Source organism: Egretta garzetta, unplaced genomic scaffold (genome assembly GCF_000687185.1).
Source record: "Egretta garzetta isolate BGI_Z169 unplaced genomic scaffold, ASM68718v1 scaffold262, whole genome shotgun sequence".
NCBI classification, from domain to species: domain Eukaryota; kingdom Metazoa; phylum Chordata; class Aves; order Pelecaniformes; family Ardeidae; genus Egretta; species Egretta garzetta.
The window spans coordinates 703,807-713,798 of NW_009258797.1; positions in this window are offsets into that span (position 1 = coordinate 703,807).

Here is a 9,992-nt window from a genome sequence, read left to right on the forward strand (position 1 = left end):
TTTGCTTCTGTCCATTACTCTTTCCATTCTGAGAACATATGTTAATAAAGAGTATGCTACTGATTTCTTAACTGTTTGCACGGTTACCATACCTAGCAGTCCTCATGTTTTTTTCCTAGTCCCTAGCTCACAGAATACATTTGGTCATTCGGTGTTCCCTCTTCTTTCTATTCTAGTTTGAGAAATCCTTTATGCATGCTATGGAAGAAAGAAGTGCTTGGTGAGTTAATATCCCTCTTGCTCCTAAGGGAAAGAAGAGCATTATTTTGCAAGGAAGTGTCTGCAAACCACATTTTTGATGGGAGCTCTTTTAGTCCTTGCCCTGCTTGTCCCTCGGTTTGCCTGTGACCTTGAGTCAAATCATCTTTTCATTTTCTTGCCAGCCCAAGTCCCCATCTGTCACAGAGCTGAGGTTGGAAGCATGCAAGGCTCCTTCCAGAGGTCTGAAGAAGGCCTCACCTGCCTCTTCTTCCTGATGAAGCAATCCTACCATATGCACATCAATACCCCCTGTGTATCCTGTCTTCCCATGTTTTCCAAGGATGTGGTATGGTAACCTGAGTCGTGGCTCACCAAAGCCCAGTTCGTGTTCGTTTCAGCCAGCTGAGCTCTGCTGATACTCCTGTACTCCACCTAGGATACATGCCAAGTGCCTTATTGTCTCGTCACTGCCTTAAGACCAAGGGCTTTGCAAGTGCCAGTTCTGCCTAGAGAGATGCTTGCAAAGCAATGGGTATACATATTACAAGATGAATATTGAAATCACAGTGAAATGTGAATGTGATGTTTCTGAAACGAGAAATATGAAGCTTAATGCTTCTGTGTGATCTCTCTTTGCTGAGTTCTTGTTTTAATTTTTGTTACTGGTGGTCTAAAACTTTGCTTTATATTTAATTAAAAAAAACACAGGAGTGACTCCTAATGATTTGATTTAGAATTTTGTCACTCAGGTCTGGATGATGCTACTAAAACCAAAATGAGATGCTAGACAGCATAGATTTTAAATTTCTGTTTTGTCTTCTGCTAACGTGTACTTTTTGTTGATAGAGGAAAGATAAGAGATGAAAAATCTAAAGGCTTGTATACTAACATTTTAATTTAAAGAGCCTGCATACTGTGCATAGTCTGAAACTAGACTCTGAGATGCAGTTTTGTATGTTTTATGTATTAACACAACATCTGCTTTTGATGGAAGAAAAGGATACAGGAGGCTTTTCTGTAGCAATCATCTTTTTAAACAAAACAAAACATGCTTTATATTGGCATAGTCCTTTGAGGAAAGACTCAGTATTAATTGCATAAAGCATCTTAGACAATTATTGCTTCAGAATTTGTAGAAGCCTTGGAACTTTATTTGATGCAAACCATGAAAAAAATTACTGGAATAAATAAAACTGCACGGAGACCCATTATTGAGTTCAACCAGTTTTTTTCCTTTGTACCTGTTCCACGGAATATGGAGGAGGTTTTTTTACTGCTGAAAAAAACTGCCCTAGAAAGTTTTTTTTGGGAAAAAAAAAAAAAAAAAAAGTAGGGCAAATGTGCCAGGGGCTTTTGAAATGACCATAAACAAAGTAACCCTGTTTAGTGTGCAAATCTGTACAAAACTGTAAGCTTTGGGATGCTGAAGTCCTAAAGGATTTTCTGAAAAGCCACATCCAAGTGAGGACATTGTAGGAATAGGTAGGACTGCATGTGCCAGGTTGGAATAGTAGAGGAAGTGTAACATAGTTATTTTTGAATAGCAGAAGTGGGAACTTCCCAGTTCCCCCGTCAGTGTAGGTGAGCAACACCGTATACTTGACATTAAGTATTTCATTAGCAGCAAAATCTCAGTTGTAGCTTATGTATAATATTTTCCTGAAAGTTTTTATTTTGGTTTACAGTTTGTTGTAGCTTGCCCAAGGCGATCATTGTTCTAGTTTCCAAAGGTAACGGGGACAGCGACAGACAGATAGTCATAGTAGGGGACCACATTTATCATGTTCTCATGTATGGAGATGAAAAAAATTGTAGGAATAAGCTGTTGTGAAAAGGAGACATGAGAAGATTATGTATCAAAAAAGGGAATGATCAATAAAGGCTTTTCCTAGGATGTTGTGACAACTGGCTAAGTGTTGTGAAATGTGGGCAGACAAAGAAGAACGAATTAGGGATTCAGTGGTAATTGGAACTGTTGGTAAGGACCTGTCATTAAGGTCCAGAGTACAATCTGATAGCAGAGGAAGCTATTCATATAGCTCATCACACTCACTTCATCAGTAAACAAAATACTGATCCAGAGAACTGCTGAGAGGGTGGACATGTTTGCTCACAGTCCAAAAAAAAAAAAAAAAGAAAAAGACAAAAAAAAAAGTGTTGCATGAAGATAATGGAGGTAACAGTGCAGTGCGTGTAGCATGAAAAACAAATCTGCTTTTATCCACACAGCAGAAAGGGGGAAAAGTCCAGCGTACAACAGAACACGCGGTAAGCGAGTTGTTGTTTGTCAGTCAAAATACAGGAAAAAAAAAAAAAAAGAGCACTTTAAAATGTTAAATTATATATGAAGATTTTGTATGAGACTACAGCAGCATGCCAGGCTACAAAATGCCAAGATTAAATTCATGCTGCTGTAACCTCGATTTGACTTCAGTGGAGCTATGATAGTTTACACAGTCTGTAGCCTGACATTTTACATGGTGGTCTGAAACCTACCCCAGAATTTCAAAACAACTTTATAGGAACACACATTTACCACTCTTATTCTCATGTCCCACATAAAAGCATACCTTTTATAGAGCTGTAAAACTTAATGGTAACTGAAGATTTGCCACTACCCGCTCCCCGCCCCCGCCCATCCTCCTTTGCATCACCTCTGCTCTATAAATATTTCAGAGGATGGTGACTAGGAGGATGCAAGAATAGGAATAATTAACAATGGTCTTATGGGACAAGACAAGAGAGAAGCACAAAACATACTTTAAAACATCGATTTCTATTAAAAATGAAGAAAATAATACAGTACATTGCTAGGTAAACAAAAATACAATGAAGTAGTCATGATTCTTTGTTAGCAAGAGATTTATCCACAAATTTCAGGATTACAGTCATCAAATAAAGCATATAGCCCTCAGATTCATTAAATCTTTGTGCAGTTATTTCAGATCGTGAGAATGGTGACTCTGTCCACATAGATTTCTATCAAAGTAAGTAATTGTGATCTAGGTAATAAAAAATCTGCTCTTATTTAATGCTCGTTGGCAATTAAATCCATAAGTTCCAGAAAGACTCTGAAGCTTTATGCTGTCAAAAATGGGGTTCAGGTTTTATTTTGCATTCTTATGAATGGATTTTTAACCTAGTCATTGCTGGGTTAAAACATTTATACTAGTGTGTGCAATCTAAATACAAAATACACAAATGCATTTGTTTATATCAAATGTATGGCAGGAAAGTGTGCATTTAATTTTTTTTTTTCTTTTGCTTCCAAGCAATAACTGAGTCAAGAAAGAAGCATGATGTTGAACTTTGCACAAAGATGTGATTTTGTGAAGAATGTGATCCTAATCTGACAAATTTAATCCTTTGATCTGCTAAAATGCCTGTAAGCGGTACAGTACCTGATCAAAACCTGATCTTCAGTTAAGCGCCTCGTTCATGTTCAGTACTTTTGATGAGACTTGAGATCCATCTGGTAATGTGAAATAGCATGTCCACACTATGCTATCCAAACATACTTGCAGAAAAGAGCAGGATTAGGCTGGGAAGCACTGCTCCTCCACCCCCTGGCATACCCATCCGTGGTAGGTCTGCAGTGAAGAGCCTGGAAGCCTTCCTGGCTCCCAGATATCTGTCCTTGCACTGCTTGTGTCCTGGCCTCACGTTGGCTGACCACCAGTTCTCCTGCTCCCACAGATGGTAATTCATTGAAAAGGAAGGAGGTTCTGGTGTGAATGACTGAAAGATTGGCTTCAGGGTGGGCCATGTTGTGCAGCTGCCCTGCTGTCTAGGTGGAGGTGGTGGGTATCCAGGGAGACAACCACGTACCAGAGCTCTGTTGCTCTCTCATCCAAACCTACACATCTGGTACCAAGACCCTATGATGTGATGGAAGCACACCAGGTTCCTAACAGGTCCCTGGTTGCAATGAGGTACAGAACCCCAAAATTCATAATGATTTTCTTCTTGGCTTTGGCTGAACAGAATTGAAGGCTACCTTATTACTTGTTTACAGAGGTATTCTGAATCATTTAGTATTTGTGTGTGTTAACACTGGAAGGGCAGAGTTTAGTCATTGTTAATTCTGTTTAGTTTCTGTAAGTTATCTATAGTTATGTCTGATGGCTGCATATGAGATGGCAGATCCAAACAGCAGGGGTGGGATTCTAATTATTAAACATTAAATTATTAGAATGTGCTACATAGGTGTTCAGACTACAGAGGTGCAAAGAATAGTATATAATCTTATTTCTTGTGTTTAAGTACTAACCTTATTTGTGTCAAGTGGTTGAAATCAGATTCAGTACTATACTGATGGAAATCTCTTAAATATTATTTATTATAGTGTTTTGTGCCTTAATATGGATGGTAAGGGGTTTAAATTAGTTACACCAGCCTGGATTATGGCAGCGACCTACCAGGGTGCTCTGGACTGTGTATCCAAAGGAAAACTCATGACAATTTTAAGTAACTACAACTTTCCCAGAGGCCAAGTTGCTGGTTTTATTTATTAATTCATTTATTTAGGTTTAAGAACTCCACACCAAAAAGTGCCCCTCCAGTGCTCTATGGCCCCATGACAGATACTCGTAACAGAATAAAGGTGAGTTACACAATTAATCAGTTACATCAGCAGCACCAGATATTTAGGAGTTTCTTTGTTTGACTTTTAAAGTTTCTTAATATAAGGATACCTGTTTGGACAAAATTCCTGTTGCTGGTCATTGGCCTTATTCACCTTTCTACTGTGTATGCTTAAATGGCTATTTAGAAGTGAAGAAAACAACATTTAAAGCATGGAAACTATTGCCATTGGTCTCCATTTATGCTGTGGATGCTACCCAGTGTGTAAAAGTTATAAAAGGAATAATTATACAATTTATATTCTTTCTGGGTCCAAATTAGCAGGTGCTTTGAGGTAAAACATGGATGAATTTCCTATAACCAGACTGATGTCGCAAACAAGATTGCTAAAAAGTGCCTGCGGTTATCTGCAAATGAAGTTATATTAGAATTGTGTCCAATATTCTTTATTACAAGGTGAAGACACTCAGAGCAAATAGAAAGTGATGGTTTTTTTCATTCTCCATAGCTTTTGTTCAAGCTTTGCTTTGTAATGTTATTTATACTTATTTTTTCTTTTACAAAAATTAACTTTTGAGTGTGATATTTTAAATTGTTTATAACCTTTTATTTCCTAACTGTGTTAGTCCGCATTTTAAAAATAAAGGGACTATGTGTGTGGTGGGTTTTTTTAGCTCTGAGTACATGGCACCAGCCAGCTGCATCAAGACTTCTGTGATGTTTGCCTGTGACCAGAGCCAGCACAGCCTCACACCGCCTCCCCCTGTACATAGTCCACTCTGTTTTCCCCTGTGTTTTTCCCTTGGATGATGGCTATGGCTATTCTCACTTCCCAGTGCAACCATTGAGGTCAGGTCCAATTTATGTTTATGCTCTTTCTCTAACAATTGTGCACAAGGAAGAATAATATCTCATCAGTCCCTACCTGCTTTTCGTAGTCCCTATGGTCAAGCTGTATTGCACATCATTCGTGTCATATAAGCTATAATTACTTGCTTGATTGTACTTTACAAGTTCCCAAGATCCAGGTCCACCACTCATGCTGTGTGCTCAGTTTCCTTTCCATAATGGGAATGAGGCTGTTTATTCCCTTAGGGTCTTTTTTTCCCTGGTTCTACTTAGATACGGATTTTAGAGTACGGCTCACACACCCACCCTTAGTTTGGATGTGTAGTTGTTCCTGTATCTAACAACAGGGACATCCCTGTAATAACACAGGTATGGGAGCAAAGCTTATGTCTGAGATCTTCCATATTACTTTGCTACTTGGGCATAGACTGCTGTTTATGTGCAAACAGAATCAATCGTATTGTTAGGACTGTATCATTATCCAGCCAAATAGTTGGTTTACAAAACACAGAGATTGGTGAATTACTTTGGCCACTGTTTATCTATAACTGTAACTTTAAACTTTTTGCCTTTGGAAACTTTAGTATACAGAACGGGTTTTTTTATACAATGAAAAGACGTGGATAACTTTTCCATGTGGGTTTATTATTTTCCATACCAGATGTATTGGTTCTTTCAAAATATTTTATGCTATCCCTTTCATTTTACTTAGTTACAAAAGTTCAAAACACACCAGGGACAAAGTCTGATGGTTTAATTTCACACAGCCGCTCCAAATGAGTGAATTCAGTGCTTACCAAATACACTATTAAAATAAACTGAACATGAAATATATTGAGAATGTCAACATTTTCTACCTGAACTTAACAGGAAGTTAATTAAAATCAGGTTAGATGTGATTGTATTATACATACTGTGGTCTCTGCAAAATTATTTTTAAAAAGAGCTTAGAAGTATTTAGTATGTGTACATTATTATAGTCAGAGGCAAGATAATTTAGACAGCTCTTCCTCAACAGTTTCAAGGACATGAGAGCATAAGACCTTCTCTCTGAAAGTGATAATATGTGCTAACAAAGAGAGTAACACGCGAAATAGTTATGGACTCTCCCCTTTTGGGTGCTTACATGAGAAATGCTAACTGTCTTCAAGCTGGCCACACTATTTGATCTTGCTGGTAAAAGTGGCATGGCATCATAAATGACAGGGGAATAGAGTAAAAAGTATTTTGGTAGCTCCTGAACTATTTCTGTGTGAGTTAACCTGGGACCAGAGGCAGTTCTTCACAGTTTCTGATAGCATCTGCTGTTTTTCTTCATTTTGCTCCTGACAGTGCAGCACAGTACTTCAGTTCACGTATTTTTTTCTTTCCTTTGGATTTCTAAAGTTTTCTGTCTTTGAATAAAAAACATAGACATTTTTGAAATAAATCTGATTAGGCAGTATTTGTCATACGGCATTTACCAGAACACCATCAGCTCTTCTTTGTACAGCTGTCTGCCTCATTCATTCAAATTTGCATTTGTCTAATAGCAATGGGAGATAGTCTGTGCTCCTTTTTTTTTTTTTTTGTTTTTAACAATCTAGCAAACTCCACATCAGTATTTTCACCAGTTTTTATAGAGGCTTTTTCTTCTTATAAAATGATAAGAAAGAAATTTCGCTTAAATCATATGCAATCCCATGACTAATCTGTAATCCCAGTGCTGCCTAGCATTCTTCTTTTCTGTGTATCATGAGTGTTCATTTCATGGCTTAATGTTATGTTTGAGGAGGGTGAGGAAAAGAGGGAGAACGAGGAGGAAAAATCATTGCTTGTATAAAGAAACCTTGTTATCTTGAAAAGAAAAATAAGTCAGCTTGTTTTGTGGAATTCTATGTGATTCCTGTGTTGTGTTATACAGCACTTAAATGGGTATTAGGTAAAAGCATAACCTAAATACAAAAATATAAACATATAATTTCATTGTTTGATTCACTGAGTTCCACATTTTTCAGAAATAACAATGGTATCAGTAAAATCACGTCAGAAATATGCTATTTAACATCTTTAAGTACCAGTGGACAAAAGGAAGACAGAGAGGAAAATCCATGAAGGTGGAAAGTATTTATTATAAAAGAATAAATCTCATGCTTGGAGGAAAGAAAATGAAGCCCAAAATGAGAATGATTTTTTTTTTTATAATGATGTCTGTTCTTTTCCTTTGCTACTGCTTAGCCACAAAGTAAGTGTGCTGAAAATTAAATTAACTCTGACATACCCACCTTATATCATCTAAATACAGGCTGACATGAAATAGCCAATAGAATCAATTGAATCAATAGTCTGCATTTAAAATTCTATTTAGAAAAGCACCGAGGAAAACTGAGAAACTGAATTATAAAAAGCAATAGCAGCATTGAAGAACAAGGCCTATTTCTGACTGAAGTAGGAAAAAGCTTCATTATGTGTTTTATCTGCTTATTTTGCAGGTGGTTATTTATATTTATGTTCACTATAAAGGAAAACTCCCTTTTAATTCCAATTTATATAGCGCTTTCAAGGCAGAGAATTTTTATTAAAAGAAGTTGGGGGTCATGCTGAGATGCCGCAGTGATTGGCAGCAGCACAAACCACAAATGGATGTAAGATACCCATTCCTTCTCTCTCCTAGCCTGTAATAGTCTTGTAAGCTATTTTGTCGTCTCATCTCATTCTGCTGTTCACAAGCATGTTGTGTGAAGCAGCCATGCCAAAATGGAAGGAGAAATGTAGGTTGTAAAATGTGTACGTCACATTACAGTATTTTTCCTAGCTAGTTCATCTAGCAGCAGAAAAACACCCTTGAAATGTCTTGTCAAAAAGGAATAGGTGTAAAGAAACACTGGGTCAGAATTCAGTGTCACATAATAGCCTAAATTACATTTCACTACTTAAAAATAATTTTTCTATTTTTCTTTTCTAGACAAAGATCCGAGAATATCTTCACACTTTTATGCATTGTGGTGACTACATGCTTTCTGTATTTTCATTACGTCAATTGTTCACACATTCTGTAAAGTTTCTGTTTAATCTTACTCTTTTTCTCACCTCATTTGATCCATTTTTGTAAAGTTTCTTTTAGATAAGATCTGTTTCAATGCAGAGAAAATTACTGCTAAAGATTGACTAAAAATCCTAATTTTTACTATGCTTACTATGATCTTCTGTATTCTAGCAGTATGTCTGTTCATAACCTTTCAAAAAAACTGATGTTTTTTAAAAAAACTATACAGATCTCAGGAAAGTGGAAGTGAACAGAAGTCCTTCATATTAATTCCTTTTTCAAATCTATTAATCTTTGTGTACAGTCTAGTTGAAAATTTCTTGCCTTTTTGACTCTAAAACAAAGGACATTTGCATAGTTGTCTAAAGAGTTTAATAATTCTTGACTTCCCTGTGAAGTTAAGCTGATCTGATTTCGGTGGAAGAGATTGAGTGTTCCGTTATTCTGAGTGACGGTACGCTTGTTCCTCGCAGAGTCAGGCGGAGCGGTCAAAGAGAGAAGCAGCCTCAAAGCCGCGCTGCTCGCCACTGTTATCGTCGCTGCTCCGAGTTTTATTTTTCTCTTTTATTCAGTTCACCTTGTTTTCTTTTAGAGTTTTTGTGTGTGTATTGTCCAAAACAAAACAAAATATACGTTAAGGTTGAGTTAAATGAATAGCAAGCCTTACTATTTTATTTTCAGGTGAAAACCAAGCAAAACACCCCAAACATTGAGTAATACTCATGGTTTGTTTTTTCACATGCGCTAAAGAAACGTTTAATTTTAACAGAAGATCCAAAGACAAGGGCAACGAGCACTTTTTTTCCTGAAGGCTGCGACACAGATGATGTCTGTTATTACTAAGATCTAGCTGTAACCCATCCATCTGTTAATCTTCTTGTGTGTGCCATAGCAGGTTATTCATAACTGAAGGCTGAGTTAAAAAAAATACTTTACTTCTTTGTAATAACTTTCCATGAACACAGGATAGTCTATTTTTTATTATCTTTTCTTTTTGAAAATGAGAGGGTTCATTCATCTACGTGACCTTTCATTTAGAGAAGTAGTCTTACACTTTCAATGGCTTTTTGCACTTACTGAGTCCTAAGAGAATTTAGTCAAAATGAAACAGCGTGCTTAACGTCTGTTAGATGCATCCTTTAAAATTCATTTTAGTAACTTTAAATGAAATGCATCACAGGCATCTGAAGAGGGAAGAAAACAAGTCATGAGCAACAAGCCACAATCTTTCAACATATTTTGCATCCTATTCAGGCAGATGTTTGGCCTCAAGACATGTAAAATGGATGGATTTGATTCTCTCTTGATCTCCCTGCAACTTGAACTGGGGAGA